At 45.3% G+C, this 18,748-nt stretch overlaps 1 long non-coding RNA gene across 1 annotated transcript; it reads left to right on the top strand.

Moving 5' to 3' along the window:
* The first annotated feature begins 868 nt into the window (after positions 1 to 868).
* Positions 869 to 16,638, top strand: LOC135376856 (uncharacterized). Its single transcript, XR_010417890.1, has 3 exons — positions 869 to 1,018; positions 2,968 to 3,088; positions 16,475 to 16,638. It is a non-coding gene; the product is annotated as an uncharacterized LOC135376856 (long non-coding RNA).
* Positions 16,639 to 18,748: the final 2,110 nt, after the last annotated feature.

The following is an 18,748-nucleotide window of genomic DNA, read 5'->3' as shown; positions in this document are numbered from 1 at the left end:
TCGGCACGCTCTTCATATTGGTGGGGTAAAAAAGTGACCTTTACTTGGCAAATTTCCGAGTTCAGTTCGCAAGTATTTACATAATTAAACTTGGAGTACATGACATTCACATTAGGAGGTGGCAAAAACCTAATAAGAACAAATGCTGTTGACCGCATGATTCTAGGTGGCGTAGTTTTTTTATTATAATTCAATGACACGTTTTCTGGGACACCCTGTATATAAAAAAGTACTTCGCTGTGTGAGTCACCCACCAGAATGAATGAACCATATGAAGCCTTTGAAAATATGATCCTTTTGAAAAGACGCCATCCAAGCCACACTTTACATCAAGCGTCTTCAGCTGAAAGAAAACTCATCTCCAGTGTGATTTATAGCACGGTTCATGCGGTATCATACCTCAACGCGTGTAGCATGCAGAAACACGAAGTCCCAGTTCCACAATCTCAACTAAAACCGCCGTGATTTTAAATGTTCATTTCGTCGAAGGTTGCTATTCAGCTACGGAAATGAAACGCAGCTTGATTTATGCATCTATCTCGGAGGCTTCAAGCAGGTGTCCTTACAGCTATTGTTGCGACATTTTTTTCTTATTTTCATTTCCATTACCAAGGCGTCTAGTCACGAACTGCGCACACCCAGGCGATCTTAGATTTACAACCTACACATGATATACATTTTGATGTCCCGTTTCCGAATGACTGTTGTCGTTGAATGAAAGTTGAGGTCGTGCAGATAATCTTGGCTGTCGAAAAGTCTTTACAACGCAGAAATTATGTTTCATGCCTTCACACTGGGTACCGTGACAAGTACGCGATGAATGGTTTTGTGCGCTTAAGTATTCAACCAGAGAATATTACTAGGAACACACTCAAGGAGATTCTGTATAAGAGCCCAGTAGGGAGCCATGCATAGCATGTGAACCAGGGTTGACTGACGAAATCGTCTGGACAACTCAAGTCGAGATGGTGTCGTGGACATTCCTTCTCATAGTGGTGGTATTGGCAGTGTTCGACGGGTAAGTTGATAACGTTCCTTATTAGCCGCCCGGCGAGGTGGATAGTTGCATTTGCTCTTTTCGGTGTCCCCCTCGGTAATTCAGTCGGTAGCGTGTTGGCTTGGATCGCTGGTTCAAACCCGGCCGAGGATGGTGCAATGAGGGGCGGGTAAACATTGCTCCCAGAACCGTGTGTCGGAGATTTCCTGCGTGCATGAAGAGAACTCCAGGCGGCAGAAGTTATCCGCAGCCCTATCCTGCGGCACGTGAAAGAAATATCGCCATGGTATAGGCAGATAAGCCCTACGTCTTTAACGGTCGAGTGCCTTGATCGATTCGATCACGCTGGCATCTACTTTCCGACTACAAGCATAGGCGCCTAAATTCCATCACGTTCGCCAGATGACGCTGCCTCGTACTTGTGTCATATATATGTGTGCGTGAATGAGAGGATATGTTCGAGAGAGTGTGTTGAGAATGAATGCGCGTCCCGTCAAGCAGTTGGCGCTCCTAGGCGAGTCGTCCGAAGACAGATGCTAGCTTGGTCAAATTGGTGAAGGCGCTCGGCGGGTAATCGAAATAAAAAATAAAAATAAAAAACTTAAGAACGTCGTCTGCACAACTAAACCAAGAGAACTATTCGGTTCACTTTGCTCACAGAGGAAAGTGAAAGCCTAGATAACTACCTAGACGAATCGCAATCGACAAGCAAGATAGCGACAAGAGAGACGAGACGGATAGTACTGCTGTATGGTGTACGCGTGACAGTGAATGGGTTGACTGGGGACAAGAGTAGCTTTATGAAAGTTACGTGTGGAGCCCCGTCTTTAATCTTAGGGATAAAGTAATTTTAGAAATAAGGAAACACGGAAAACTTACAGGACAATAACTCTCAATTCGCTTTTCTTTTCTTTTCTTTTTTTTCTGGTTAACGTTGCTGTCTTTTGCTGCCACTCTATAGTAGAGCGTACGCACATGGTACGAGAGGTTAAACCCAATGGATTCCCCAACTCATTCGCTGAGCGACTGCAAGTTTGATGTAACGCTATTTCGTGTCACCGTGTGGCAATGAACGAAAGTCATCCAGTGTAAATATGATTCGCTTAGAATGACGTTAAATATGCCGGGTTACAGAAGTATGAAATCAGACGCCCCTGCCACGTTAACCTACATCCTGCTGGAACTACCGACTTGCTACTACGACAACAAGAACAACCACCAGGCATTCCAAAAAGATCACACACAGAAAGGCCGAATTGTGAAACCATTACTGAAATAGTAATGCATTTTATCCTGCGCACGTGAAGTGCGAACCAACTCGTCAATACGCGTTTGCTAAACATACGAAATGGGTGTGATTGTCATGGTTGCCAATATTAAAGGGGTTGTGACCAGGTCATACCAGGTTATCGTGGATGAACTTGAAAGATGGTTCTTTGCACAGATGTGAAACGACATTGAAAGTTTCACAGCGGAGATGATTATAGAAGCGGAGAAAATGGGTACCGCGAATACCGCGAACATTATGCGGCTCTGACATGACAGCCCTCGCCGCCACCAGTGAGGAAGCGCACGAGAAGTCACGTCCTTAGGGCTGCCAATGGGAAATTGGCGCAACTCTCAGGTCTGTGTCGTCTGCGCCTAGCTTGAGAGTGTTTTCCAGGGCTTGTATCTCGCTAAGAAAAACACGTAGGATAATTCTTTTTCCTCAGTATTCTAGTCTGCAGTACAATGCGTCCATAATGTAATGAACCACGTCTATGAAAGTGCCCCAGCCCCTTCTAGCACGATTCCAATTTCGCTGCGTAGGAAAAAAACAACAAAACATAAAATTTGTTTTCGACGTATGTTTCGCCAACTACCCGAAGCATCGATATTAGTTGTGATTTGAGGAAACAACTCTTACAAGATACAACTTTTACAGTGTTGTCGAAAGCACTGCCTCGTAATATCGCATATTCTTCCTCCAGCCAGGTAGAATCGAGGCAAGAGGCATCTCAACTCGCCGGTGGGCCTTCGAACGCTCGTTCGCAGAACTCCGTTCCTCGCCTCTTACAAGGACAAGCACTAGGGCTCTCGTGTGATGGATCTGTTAGTATATCACATGGCTCATAGCCGCTGGTGATCTGGAACGTTGTGGTGACACAACGGACGTTCACATGTACAGCTCGAAGCAAAGCTAACTGGAACGCCGCTTTGACCGCCTGAGCATGAACAGAGCCACCGTAGCGGCGCTTACGACATATAAAGAGACCGACTGACCCACTTGTGCAACGAGAGTGACCGCCTTGTCACGAGCAGTTGACTCGGCATTGCCTTCGATTGTGGATGCCATCGTAGCGTTTGTTTGTGTTAGCCGCGGTCCTATGAAGGTGTATGCTGGCCGACATCTCACGGATGTGATGCCGTTATCTAATTGATACACGCGAAGGTGGTCGAGTTCCCAGAGTAGGGCATTTTCAATATTGTGATACAATAAATAAGGATGACCGGAGTCCAGTGGCAAATTTATTGGATTTACTGTCCGCCTTTGCGTGTATCAATGAGATCAATGGGTGTCGCATCCGTTTGATATCGCCCATCCTACACCTTTACATAATCGGCGCGAAGCCAAACAAACGCCGCGATGATAACCACAGTTGAAGGTGATGCTGAGTCAACACTTCATGGCAAGTCCGACACCTCTGCAGCAGATGCAGGACAGTCGAAACACTCTTTCCCACAATTTCTCCTGGGCGCCGTCAGAGTGGAGAGACGCACTGCTCTCGGGAACCACCATCCCTATCTCGGGGTGAACACATTCCAGTGATTCGGTATCCTTATTGAGAAAACTCTTTTCCTGGTCTGCCGTCGGTGTAATCGAGCTGGTTTGCGTTACCGCACTGGACCCCAAGGGGCCAATCTCCGTCTCACGTGACGCGTGATGGTGCCTCTCTTCCCGATTCGCTGGTCGAAGCGGAGTTCTAATTACCTCGGTTTCGTACCTGTGCACATAGTGATCTGATTAGCTGCGACTGACGGAAGCTGTTAATATTGGCAGAGGCATTTGTGAGCTTGCTCCGAAAAAAATCCACACTGCAATTTCTTTTGTGCGACGAAAAACTAAATATTTTTAATACACAAATGAAATTACGGTGAAAAGACTCGGGGCGAAGCTTGGTGGGAAACAATCGCCCATTCGTCGAGCAACAGTGTTACATGTCACCAACCCTCTATTGGTTAAGTTCATAAACTAAGTAACCGACTTCTCGAACTATCTTTGAAAAATTTGCTCAAATTAGATAGTTCCTGACATATGCTCTGTCAAAACGCAATAACATTGGTACATCGCGGAAATTGGTAACAGAACTGTCAGCAGAATCACCATGAGAGTGACCTACGCAAAAATGCACCACGTTCGGCGACCGGCGTGGTGATGGTAGCGGTCCACAGATGTCGCTCTACGCTCCCATTGTTATTGGCATGTTTATGTTCGCAGCCCTACATGGCGGGAACTGCTGAGTCCATGTGGAGACTTAGACGCGGTCCGTAATTCGCCACGACCTCTTGCGCGAGCCTACCACCGGCTTTGGAGCGTGCAAACTTTAAATAAAACGATAACGATCGCTATGTGAAAGTTCAAAATCGGGGCCCCAGATCTGTTGCCCTATAAAAGCAGAAGGGCGACTCAAAGCCGCCGCTCTGCTTTGTAACTGCCCTCAAGCGGGTGCTTTTTGCGAAGTGGCCGTGTTGTCCTGGTCGTACGTCACAAGAAACATCATTTTGATGTTATGTGACTTGGTTTACATAGCGTTTTAGCGCTTGCCGGGATATACCCGACGACATAAAGCCAAGATATCAACACATTTTGTCACCGTAAGCTACAGGATGCTTCTTCCGCGACATGGTAACCCATTTCTCCTTAGTCTAAGTACATCGTATCCGTTCAGTGCGTCTTACGCGAGGTCCCCGTCACATCTTTAGAAGTTGTCAACAGTATGAGACCTCATGTAAAACTGCGCGTTTTACTGGGGAATTATCCAATCAAAATAGTTACCGTGGCGGAGAGACGTCCAAACCAGCGCAGAGAAACAGCAGACGCGTTTTCTTTACACACGGTTTGGCCGGCGATGACGGGCGGGGTCATCCTTACGGTCCCGTGAGCGTTGACTTTTTCTGTGACATGTGACCACGACTTGTCCAGAATGCATTGCGTCCGCACAGCATGCTTTCGGACATTGTGCAATGCATTGGGGGGCACCCTTGTTTATAAAAGTCTACCCGCGCGGTAGACTTCGAACGTATTCGACGGTATTCGAACGTATTGCATCGTATTTTTGCAAAACGATGCTCAATCGCTTCGAAATATGCCAGGAGATAATGTCCTTCAGAGCTCTGTGTGACGAACACAATGTTCCATCTGCATTGGCTAATTGTCGAGCATGACCTGCAGCGCGGCGACTGTTCACAGTAATACCCTGTATTATATTCGCAGGGACACAGAGATAGCGCGAGGGCGTCTGTCTCGGAGTGGCAAATCTTCGCATCTTCGCAGACGCGTATTTCCTTCATCCTCAACGTGAGAGGGGAAAGGAGTACAGTGCCGCCTCATGCGTCGAAGATGAGCTTTAACTTGCGGAAACAAAACAAAAAAAAATGTATTGGGTGACTCTATCGGAACTGGCCTAATCTTGTGTTGCATTTTCTGTTTCCTTCTAATCCTTTTCCAGGACGCGAGAGGCGACAGTGTGCTCTTTCTCCCTCTCACATTAGGGGTGAAGGAAAGACGCGTCTTCAAAGATGCGCAATGAACAAAATAAAGAAAAAAAAAAAGGCGTTCCCTCGCGAATTTTTTGTGGGCGATCTATCGAACGGATGTTTGTTCTGAAAACGGCTACGTATCAGGTGACCGAAAGGAACAGATGTTCTCATTGGGACAGCTTTGTAGCTTTTATAATTAAAAAGTTAATTAAGACATTGCCTTTGGACTTTGCTAATGCCCTCAAAGTGAGTGCCCTTCAGCATATGCTATATTGCAAGTGATTTCATGTTGGAAAAAGTGTTTTATACATTTAAAAAATATATATGTTTGCATCTAGCTGGGACACCCTGTATGTTCAAAAATCTCCGGAGAGGAGGAACAGGAAAAAAGGATGGCTTACTCACACGATTGCCACGTGGAGCAATCTCAGCCGAGTCCCTCAACAATACAGTCTAAATAGTTCCAGGGCGTAAGTCAAAGGCGGCAAGTCAAACAACATACATACAGATATACAAAGCTTAAACAATCAAAAACTCTGAATCCTAGGGGTCAAAGCCGAAAAGAAGGTATGAATGGGTTGTATTGACTATGACGATATTGGATACGGGTTTCACGGTAAAGTGGTGGTTAAATGTCACATATGTCGATTTTGAAGTGCCCCAAAACTGAGTGATGCTCGCGCTGCGTGTTGATTAACGAACACTAAATACGTGTGGGAAATATCTTGGTCCAACTGTTTGTAGTTTTTTAAGAAAACATTTCTTTTTTTAGTTTCGCAGCCCGCCCGTCAGATCGTCGGCAAACCCTCCGCAATGGCGCACCGACGTCACTGCTCAAGGTTTATATGTCTTGGGCTTGGCATGGACTCTTGACTTGGCCGCTTTGCTTCTCTGGTTTCATTCTCTGTGCATCGTACATTCGAACAACCGTTATGTTATTGCTAAGACTGAAACAAAGCATGTGAACATTTCTTTGGCACGGCGTCATTTGGAAAGCGCACTTTCTTGTGCTCACCTTGACTTTTATGAGCTGAGGCGATATGATACGTGATATGCCACGGCGAAGATGTCAAGAATGCGACGGTGCTACGCTGTTAGAAGAATTCATCGGAGCATTCAAGTGGTTACCTATTATGAGTGGCTGAAAGACCAAGCAATGCTAATCTCTTGGCTGACAGAGACAGCCGTGAGGAGTGAGTTCCACTCTAAGCATGTCGTCCGAAAATGTGATCATAGGATACACGCGGCTCCGGAGGCAAATTGGAATCTTGGCACGAAATCATCTGAAGTGAGATAACCGACACACAAAGTTGGAACGTGCCACGGAGGATCAAGGCGAAAAACGAGAGCTAAGGTAAGTCGCCGTTCGGATATCAAAATAGGAAGCTTCATGAATCGATTGTGCAACTGTCCTACTGTGCTTCCTCTGATATAGTCACGATTAACAACACAACAGTATTGATAATCTAACTTCTGAATTACCACAGGTGCACGCTGAAGGCGGAAATGAAGCAGGGTCAGGCTTGCATCTGGTGCATGAAGACATTGATGACACGTTAGTTGCAGTCTAGCTGCCACCAACAGGGGTGACAATGCGATGTTATAATGTGAGCATTCACTTATATTCCGCTTTTCATGGGCCCATTCATGCAGACATCTTGGCACCACTCTTAAACCAGCCCTCAACATTGCAACCTCTGCTTTCATAGTGAAAAACAAAGGTCGCCATTCCGATTAACTGCTATCTCCCAGTCCAAACACTTTTGCTGTTCAAACTCTGTTTCCTGTGGACGGGGAGGTACAAGCGCTTCACTGTCGGATATAGAAGGTAGGTTACATTACTTCAGTTAATTTGCCTTTAGCACATTTTTGTTTCTGTTAGCTGGATTACCGTTGGGCATACAATCCTTTCTGACACGCAGAAGCTGATGTCGACACCGATGACGTTTTAGAATTTTCACTCTCATCAACATCCATTGAGGAAGGTGCATTTACTATATGTGATTGTTTGATTGAAGAATAGCCCAGAATTCATGTTAACATTGTCTGCTGTTATTAATGCACTGTCTGTGTTCTGAAAGCTAAGAAAAAATGGTAACTATTTTGAATTGAATTGAATGTTTATTTCATCAAATAATATTTGATGGGGAAACTGGGGAAAAAGCTACAGCTAGCTTGACTAGTTCCCATCTCGCAAACACTTGACATGCAAGGAAAATGAAATGATCCGAGCATACATGGGCATACAAGCAAGAGGGAAAGATAACAAAAAAATTAAGAACTGTTTGAAAAGACAGATAGACGCTATGATAACGATTCGCATCCGTAGTTGGTCCGGACACGCGGGACGTTCCAGTTAATTTTATGGCGAATATTGTAGGAAGTTATATTTTGTTGTCGTTTAATTAGTTCAGACATTGAGGAGTATCGGCGAACATTTCTCTGTAAACACTGGAGTCTCTGTTCATAGATATATAAAACATTTATATTATTGTCAAGTTGAAAAACCCTTCTGTAGTCTCGCGACATCTAATATTCGCAATTACACGAATTACCCTTTTTTGTAAAACTAGCTGACGTTTCACATTACTCATCGAAGTTGTCCCCGAGATTAAGTGACAGTAGTTAAGATGCGAGAAAAATAGGGAATTATACACTAATAACTTAATGCGGAAGGGGAACATGTGTCTATACCTACTACATATACCAACTATTTTGCACAGGTTCCTCTGTATACACTCAACATGTTCATCCCACTATAGCTATTCATTGAAAACTGCACCTAAGCATTTGACAGAGTTCACAATTAAAAGTGGTGTGCCATTATATACTAATTGGCTACTTACTTGTATTTTTATTTTTCTGACCAAAACTAATAGCTTTTTTTTTATTAGTGTAAATGCGTAAGGAGTTTTCTGTGAGCCATTTCACTAGGCGATAAAGCGCGTCATTTGCAGTGTCAATTAACGAATCAACATCAGCACCACCAAAAAATATATTGGTATCATCCGCATACGATACAAATTCACATTCAAACTGACATATCATCATCAAGGTAATGAACAAAAGAGGCCCCAGCACACTTCCCTGTGGAAGTGTGCTTCCTTCATTAACATTTATTCCCTAACTTTATCCAATGGTAACAACAGGTCATGTCCAAGTTGCACATATTGTTCATCTGAATAATATATCAACAACTGTAAAACTATGCCACGTACCTCGTAGTGTTCCAACTTGAAAATAAGAATATTATGATTTATACAATAAAATGGCTTGCTGAGATCAAGGAGTACACCTAATGTTAATAATTTAGATTCTAAATGGTTAATGATGAGTTCCTTTTGTCTCAGCAAGGCAGTTTCTATAGACCGTCCACTCCTAAAGCCATGTTGAAAGTCATCGAGAATATGGTTTTTATCAAAGAAGGCACTCAATATGAAATGAATAATTTTCTCTAAACACGAGGAAAATATCGGCAAAACTGAAATCAGGCGATAATTTCCCAGGTCATTCTCACTGCCCCCCTTCGAAACAACCGTGACCTTGGCTATCTTCATACGAGTATTTGTTGGGAAGACACCAGTGCATAATGACAAGTTATGTATATGAGCAAGAGGAGCAGAAATTATGGCTATTACGAACTTAACTGGTTTAATTGTGATCTCGTCTTTCTCGCACGAGTTGCTATCTCTGAATTTCGAAAACACGTTACATGCTTCACTTTCTGAAACAGGTCGAAGAAATACTGACTCGCGTGCAGGCGATATGGACGACTTCATGAAGTAGCATGTAGTTCGATCTTCTTCGGTACATAACTGATCAACACTTGCGAAATGCAAGGTCAGTGGACACGCCAGGCTCTCACTGGCCTCGCAGCTAAGGACGCCACACCGGCAGACGCCCCCTGGTCTCTGCCTGTGACAGCAACCTTCCTACGTTTTCCGCACCACCAGGAACGAAGAGAATAGGTTCCCCCTCAAGTCCTTCGAGACCATTTTTATGCTCTGGTAGACGCGAATTTTCCTATCTCTACCGCACCATATACCGATGGCGCAGCTCGCGATGGCAAATCCGCCTTGGTATTCGTCATCCCGTCCGAAGGCGTAGTCGAAGGACGTCGCCTGTCGCATCAGACTTCATCCACAGCTGCGAAACTCTATAGCCATACTTTTCTTTCTGCAGCATATCGTCAATTTTACCTCGCGGGAATGTGTCGTGTTCACTGACTCTACATGTGCACTGCAAGCAATTGAAAATTCTGGCATGCGAGGCTCATCCGCACTGCTGGTGTTGGATGTGTTAAGGGCTTAGAACTTTGTCTACGAAGCATGGCACAGGCTGGTTCTCCAATGGGTTCCCGCCCATTGCGGTGTCGGAGGGAACGAACAGGCCGATCGCGCTGCAGAAGCCGCTCTCTCGTCTCTGAGAGGGACGCGTATTGTGCTGCTGAGAGGAGGTCGTCGTTCCGTCCTTCGACGCCTCCAGGCTCCTCTGGCTTCCCGCCAAAGAACATAGAACAAAGAACCGCTGACATTCTGCCCCCAGCCATGGTGGGCCGAGTCGATCCAGCGCTTGCTTTCCGCATGCCTAGACACAGCTCTCGTCAATACGCCACATTAGTTAGACACACGCCTCGTCAATAGTGCGCCTCGATGTGCCTTTTACAGCGCAGTGGTGTTTCCGCTTGAGGCACTTTGGTTCTCCTCAATGCAGTCGCTGCGGGTGCTATAGAAGATCTAGAGTACATTCTTCTCCATTGCCCACACTATCAACCTTCCCGAACCGTACTCTCGCCCCATCGCTCTCACAAAATTGCTTGATCCCTGCCCACATCGAGCCCTCCAACACTCTGCCCTCAAAGCTGTCTTCACCTTTCTGGATACCATAGGACTTCGATCCTTATTGTGAAGGGGCTCATTATCTCATTCCCCGCATCACCACTAGCAATGGGGTAGAGTGTCGCCCCTGGCGATGAAACTCCCCATCTCGAAATAAGGTTGTTGTTGTTGACTCGTCTCATTAAAAGTTAGATGCTCTCAACCGTATTATTTATAATGTGCAAAATCATTATAAAGTAAACATGACTATTCATTTCCTGTCATTATTTTTTTTTCTCTGTAGCGGTGAGCATCCCTAGGTACGCAAGCAACAAATTGAGTCTGTTTGGGATGACGAACCCTCATCACCTCATCAGCATTCGATGGTTGATGAATGTTCATGTTCTAAGCCACATGGAAACTTCAACAAACAATTCATGAAAAAGCCAGTCAGTGTTAGCACCATGAATTGAACATGGACTGTCCTGCTACCAGTCAGAGATGTTACATTTCAGGCACTCATTCCTATTCATGAATTACTTGTTGTCTTTCTCCCAATGTAGAGCTTGACACAGCTCATTTGCCTCTCTGTTAATGTTGCAGCTTGTGTTGTGTTTCTCTGTTGGTGTGTTCCAGGCTCACAGTCAGATTAACAGTTACATTGGATCAGGTCAGGTTGCGTTGTAGCTGTCTCATCCTGTCCTTCGCTGCTTGTGTTCCACTATGGCCCTGTTTGCTATTGCAGAAGAAGAAAAGACCTGAGAAAACCGCGAAAACACCGACCTGGAAGGCTGTCTCTTCTAGTGCTGGCATGGAGGCAATACAATGAGGTAACATGTTCCATTCATGAACGGTACATAGATCACAGATCTATGCCAATCGCAGATCGCAGCCAATTATTCAGATTTTTCTGGAACTATTTTGCCTTTTGGAGCTTTGACTGCCCATATTTTCTTTCTTTGAGCTAGATGTGATTCCCGTCTTGAGATATTTTAAGATTGATGATCCTGTACAGTTAGTTAATTTTGAAGCTATACTGTGCTGAGGTACAAAAAGGTAATTGCCATGTCTGCATTTGAATATATATGAATAGCTTGTAAGTAGTTTCCTTCTGGACATTTGTATTTGCATCAGGTCTCAATATTGCTGATTGGTGGCAAATGTAAATAAAGATATTTATTTGCTTGCCAAACAATACAGAAGCGTCGTCTTTTCTAGTGTGATATTCCCTGTTCACAAGACATAAGTTGCAAGGCAAGGGGTTGTAGGGACAGAATGATGGTAGAGGCTAGCATTGTTTTTTGCCACACCACATATATTCACTGTTATTCGTGTGCGCATATATGACTAGTAATGTACACCATGTGCATAAAATATAATTTCGTGTGCAGCCACACATATGGCTCAGAAGTTTAGATAATGCACTACATAATAGATGTCCAGGCATATATAATTGTACTTCATGAGCGATGGTCATGCTATAGCATAACTTCCGTGAAGACTCTAGTTGCATGGGCCCTGAAAGCAGGGTGTCAAACCGAACCCGAGCCCGAACCGAAAACCGTACCCGAACCGTTATTTTTGCCGGAACTGAACCTGAACCCGTATCGGAGCAGAATCGGAAAACTATAATGGCGGTTCGCAACAAAACGGTTCGGAGTAAAAGAAGTCAGCATAGGCGTTCAAGTGCCTATCAATCACCGAACGAAGACACATTGGTGTTCATATCATTTGGCAAATTTTCACCTAGCCGTCAAACGAGGACGTATAGTAAGTGTGCTTTCAGCGTCCTTTTTAACACGTTGAAGCGCAGTTGTCCTTGTGAGCGCCGCCGCTAGCGCCCAATGCACGCGCTGCGGCGTCTGCTCTTCAGAGAGGAAGCGCCACGCGGAGGATAAAGCAGGAATGTAGTTGGCCAGTTGTGTAGCTCTACAAGACATGTATATGACTAAGCTAGCGCGCACGTTCCCCTTTCCACTTGAGCAGTAGAAATTAAACAAGTCAGAAACATGAGAACTGGAGAAGGAGCGTATACGCAGAACAGTGCCTGTTTGATTGATCGTGGCTTGAAAAGTAAATGTAATTCTGCGTACTGCTAGTGCAGTTGTGTCGTGACACATTGCCGTTGTGTTATGGTTTAACTGGTACACTGCTGTGACCTCCGACGGAGCAAGGGTGGCAGACGTTCTTGTTTCGTCATGCTTCAGTACGGTTTCAGATCGATTCACGCTGCGAATGCATGCCGACAAGCACCGTCGGCTATGTAAAATGCTGCCCCTCGTATTAGACTTCCTTTCAGTGTATCTTGCTGGGACTGTGTGTGTGAAAAAAAATATATTTTGGGAACAGAAAGTAGGAGGACTACACCGCTTCATCAGGGTGGACGCTATTTGAAAGCATCCATTACACATTTCATTCGCTAAAGGGAGTAGGGGAAGGTGGGGCAAGATGATAGAAATCTGCAATTGAATATGGATTTTTTTTCTTTCGTGTAAAAAAAGACTGGCCATACGCACATTCTCGGAGCTCTATTGCTTCTGATCTGTAAATCAGAACGGACGTAGCCGGGTCTAAAGTAAACACAGAACAATAAATTCAAAAATGCATATTATGGCACCTTGACGCGGCCCTCGTGGAAAGACGAGACATCGCGTTGAGCAAGATGAGACACGGCGCGGTAATGGACTATCTACGAAATAGTTTTGATACCCAAGCACGTACACAGCCCCCTTGAGCTCACCGCCCACATGATGTACAATAAAACCACACCGAGTCCGGTGCTATTTCCCTTCACTCTTCCTTGCAAACAAGGCACCACCAGTATGATGCGTCGCTGGTCGCTCACTTTTGAGTGTGCTTCCGCGTTGCTGGAAATATCCTAGGAAACAGGAAAATTTGCTGCAGATCCTAGGCAATAAGCAAAAAAAAAGATTGTCTGAGGAATAAGAATAAAACTACCTGATAGTTGACCTATCAGTTCCTAAATTACATTAACTATCAAAGTTGTCGCGTCTTACCCTGTGCATATTATCGGGTGCGTTAAATTTTCAGTTAAAGTGGCGCTACGGACTAAATATCGTGTCTTCAAAATCCTACCAAAGTCATGCTACTGAAATCTCCTTGTCTCACTTTACATTCGTGCAAACTATTTTGGCTCTACGTGACGCGAAAGCTAAAGGAAAATTAATTTTTATTTTTGAGAACTGTGATGTCACGTTATGCTCCAACGAAGCGCCCGTCTTCGCGTCTTCCGGGGGGTTCACTCTTCGCACTCTGTTAGCGGAGCCCACTTGATATATCATCCAAACCCTCCAAACTTGGAGAAAACACAAAGGAGCAAAAATGCATCTCTCCCATCCCCCCTCTCCTTTCGATCAGCCTCACATGACTTCTCGACCACGTGATCTTCCCCGGAAACCAGCGTCGTTGCTATGAGTGCTAGGAGACGAGTGCCTTCCCCAGAACATGATATCATTGCAATTTGTGGGCTTATGATTTCCTCACTTGCTGGTCACGTCATCGAAACTTGTGGAGGCACAGCAGATCTTCAACAATTGACAGAAATGCACAGCTTTCGTAAAAAAAAATTGCTATTTTGCGTATAGAATTCTTGAGGCACCTCCTTTTCATGGACTAAATAAAATAAACTCTGTTTTCCGAGTCCGGAGTGACACTTTAAACACCGGATAGCCAAGAGTGCCCATATTTTGCATATATCTAGATGAATGAAAAATGAAATAGGATGTGTACTTACACTGACAGAATAAGCCTGCAACACGGTGCTGCACAGCTGACAAGAGAAAGGATTACAGAAAATCACGCGTTTTTTACGGGTCTTTACATTCCAGGCAGAAGTAACCAATCTTTTGTTTTGCTCCCTCTTCAACGCAACCACCAATACCGGTAATTCTGACACGCAATAAAGCGGACATGCAGAACCACCTATGAGTAAAGTTTCAAGCACATGAACCAATCTGTCTATGAGACAGGCGGCGTCGAGCAAGAAATGTCGCATCTTGCCCGGTGTCTGACCTTACCCCACAACCTTCGTGACCACTAAAAATGTCAATGCACATAACAGCAGGAAGCTACTAGCCACGCATTTCCTGATAAAAGTAGTTGTATACGAGATATAAAATGGAACCGTTGAACCGGTTCGCGAACCGGTTCGGGGCTGCGAACCGGTTTATGAACCGGCTCGATTTCTGGCATGGTCGAACCGGGACTGAACCGGAACGAAATACAAGCCACGCCGTATTTTTTGCGGTTAGACACCCTGCCTGTAAGACTGGCCTTTGTGAATCCTTTTAGTAACGTGTACCTAACTGTAAAGGCAGTTGAGTATGCTGCAGACATGGATGTATCTTACAAACTGCTTATCATGTCCTACATGATAAATATTAAACACTAAGTGATGTGTGCAATAATTCCTCCGAAAGGAATTAATTCAGAGGCTGACCACGGATGTCTCCCATTGCGAGAGTCACATAAATTGCCTCTATTTACTTTTACACGCCATGGGCTGAGTTGTGAGTTGAAATAGCACTCAACAGATGGATAAGCTTCACCCGCTGATTGGATTTCTACAACCTATGCTATGCCCTAATTCTTCAGACCCCCGAAACAACATTTCTAAGTGGCAATATGTGCACTGGTATTTCTTTTGCATTTGCATCGTGTGCTACCACATGGCCTCTGGAGCTTTTGTGTGCATGTTTTTGTGCTACAGTGTCACTAAAAACAAAATCCAGATGTCAGACATGAAATACAGCAGTTTGTTGCGTGCTACACAACGCAGTATCACATGTGAGTCTGCGACTCAAAGAAGATTCAAAGTCCGCTTCTGAAAGATGCACAGAATCCCACAAAAATATTAAAATGTGATTGGTAAAACTGAATGGAACCGATTATCAAGAGCGCCCGGTATTGGAAGATGTCTTTGGTCAGAGAGCTCAAAAAGTGCGTAGAGCTTCAGGTCTGGGCATGACCCGTTAATGGCAGACTCCCTTTCTATATCGGGGTCTGGCTCAATAGTCGTTGATACCAATGGTCACTTCAGACTGCAGTTGCAAGGAAATGTTATGTCTTTTGCACATGGTGTTCTGGATTGCGTGTCCATTTTTGCATACTTTCAAGGAAATGTTACTTGTTCTATATACATAGTGTTCGGTCTTCCATCTCTCTCTTCCCTCGGCCTGAAGGAAATGCGCCTTCTTCCTGTGTACTCCGTCTTGTGTCTCGTTTATGTCTCCCTGTCATTGTCAACAAAATGTTAGATGTCCTACGTAGTTCGTGTCCTGTCTTGCATCTCCCTTTTCCCGCAGTAAAAGGAAATATTTCTTCATTGTTCCGTCACATATTTCTTTCTACTCAGGCTCGAGGAAACGATGCTTTCACGTGTGTACATCGGGTTTCGTGTTGCCTCTCTTTTAGCTCAGCCTCAAGGAAGTGTTGCCATGCCCAGTGTAAATCTAGTTCTGTGTTCCATCTGTCCGCTCGATCGTTCCCAATGAAATCTCACTTTTTCCTGAGTAAATCGTATTTGGTCTCGTGCATGACGGTGAGTAAGCTCGGTGAGGGCTGAGTGAGTTCGGCTTCACAATCCTCTGCACTGCAAGCAGAACTTCGCCGCATAATACCCTCAGAAGTAACCGTCACACAGAATGATGTCGTTGGACTTCCTAATCAGTTGCAAATGGATGACCTACACATTGTTGTGACAATATCTGCAGGTTATTTTTCACAAAAAGGGGTTCGTCCGACTCAAAAATGCTTTGGCATGGCTGTGCTCACTAGGTGGGTTATGTGGTTAAGGCATTTTTTTAAATATTAGCGCTGGGAAGAGCAATGCAACAGGTTGCTTTCCGCTTGCATGCAGTGTTCAAATATATCAACGTAACGTTTTTAAATATAATTGCAGTGCATCGGGACGCCACGTGACTGCCTATTCAATCCACTGTGTTTTTGTACCAACGGCGCTCTATTTCCGGTGTGTGCCAGGAGGCACGGTTACTGATAATCAGCACCCAAGAAACAGAAATTAAGCTTGCAATAAAAAAGGTGCCTCCTTCAAGGAGGTTTTGACCACTGGTGTTTTGCTATAATTAATTTGTTTGTTTATGTCTGTGTCGCTTGTTTGCCAAATGTTTTGCCGGGATCCCCTCATCATGGATCAACTTCGTCACAAACTGTGCATAAGAAAACTCTGCGAGCAACCCCGATAGAAACAGGAGGTGAGTAATAGTCCAGAGGTCGATAAAGCAGAAGCGGAAAGGGTGCTCTCAATTACGAAAGGTCACCTCCCAGGTTGAAGAGGGTTGTGTCTCCATGTCGGGCATGTCCGCCAGGCACTCCTTCATTTACGAACTTGTCAAATATTTGCTGCAATGTAAGACTGGGAAGAAACCTTTCTGGTCCCCCAAAATCTCGAAACTATTGTATCTAATTTAAATACCCAAATCTCGCAAGCCCCAACAGCAAGCCTCAACAGCCTGCTGACTTATGGCCGGATATGAGGGACGACTGTTTGGCTTGGAACGTGACAGAAAAGTGTGTCACGTTGTCGCCAAGTTGGACGGGGACAGTCCCACCAGAGGTGGGCACCCTCACAAGGGCATGTGAGGGCGAGGGTTTCCTCAACCTCATCTCACGGTGAATTGAGGTGAGGGCCATTTTATCTGGTGATGTTTGAGGCAAGGTGAGGTGAAGAAAATTTAAAAAAAAATTTTGAGGTGACACGAGGAAAAGTTTTCTCCCAGCAAATTGAGGTGGGGTGATGCTCGTGAGGACAAACCCCCACCTCTGGCCTCCACCATCCCATGAGCAGAAAGTTTAACAGAAGATGCACAACCTACCTCATGATAAACGACGTCTGGCAAACGGATCTCGCTGACTTTTCAGAGTACATGCGCTTCAACGGAGGTTACCGTTACGTTCTCGTGGCGATAGACCCCCTCTCATGTTTTGCGCGCACCCTCCCACTAAAGACAAATCATCCGGCGAAATGAAAAAAGGCGAGGACAGCACTTTTTCAGGGCAGGTAACCTTCTTACACACATCTTTTGCAATACAGGAGGGAAATTCTACAAGAAGACTGTCAAGGAGTTCCTCGCGAGAAAAAAGGTGGTTCTATATTTCATGTTTTCTTCTGTAATAAAGGTCTCAAAAGCAGAACGATTGATAAGAGGTTTGCATTACAGAATCTTCAGGTATTTCAGGGTCACCGGAAAATACGACTTCGTTTCTGCACTTCCCAAAACCATGCATGACTACAACACCACCAAACACAGAACGTTGACTCCTTGGATAGTCCCAATTACTGTGGGGGGTCGTAACGAGCTCTAGTTGCTAAGTTAACGGTGTCCACATTCCCTGTGCGTTGCCGGTAGCTTGTGGTCAACGCTACTACTTCTGTAGGCAACAGACAGTATGAGTATCACTAAAGTTTCTGTTGAGTTTTTACTTACAGGAAAGAATGAGACCTTTGGTCCAACGTCACGCGGGCCCTCCATTAATGTTGAGTGTGGGCATGTGAGCTCTATTGATCTAATAAGCGAAAAGCACCTGAAATGGCGGGATCCGACTTAGGCTTATCATGAAAGTATCTGTCGTGTTGTCACCTCCGGGAAACAGCAACGACGACGAGGCATTGGCATCGACGGACTGCTCGTGGCGAGGTGACGAGGAAGTGAACGGAGGAACGGACTGGCAGTTCGAGCCTGGACTTGGAACGGGGAGAATAAAGCCTGAACACTCTCACGTCGTTGTCTTGTTGTAGGTCCGGGAGAGATTTAACTGGCGCGGTCGACATGATTCCCGACAGGATCACCCAACCTCACGCTCCTGGCAGGACACGTGGACGGAGTGGTCGGCCAACCTACGTCACTACTCGGATGACTCCGAAGCAGCGGCAGCACGGCGGATCGGACGGCGGACCTGGCCTACCGATCTAAGGCAACGGCAACCACCGTGGGCTGCGTGGCATCGGCTGCAGTGGAGGACCAGTGGCGAGTCCAGGGACGGATGAGAACCTCAATTGATTTTTCTCCTGAAGGACCAGGTCAATGGTGAGGACAAGGGGTATGGAAAGGGCAGAACAGGTTAGGGATCTCGCGCCGGAAGGGACACATCAGACGCCATTGTCTCCTGGACATATGGAAGGGGTGGCCAACTCTGAGCAGGACAGCACGCGCGA

This window comes from Ornithodoros turicata, chromosome 1, assembly GCF_037126465.1.
Source record: "Ornithodoros turicata isolate Travis chromosome 1, ASM3712646v1, whole genome shotgun sequence".
Lineage (NCBI taxonomy): Eukaryota > Metazoa > Arthropoda > Arachnida > Ixodida > Argasidae > Ornithodoros > Ornithodoros turicata.
Note: the sequence above shows the minus strand (reverse complement) of the source record. Positions and strands in the feature narration are given on the sequence as shown.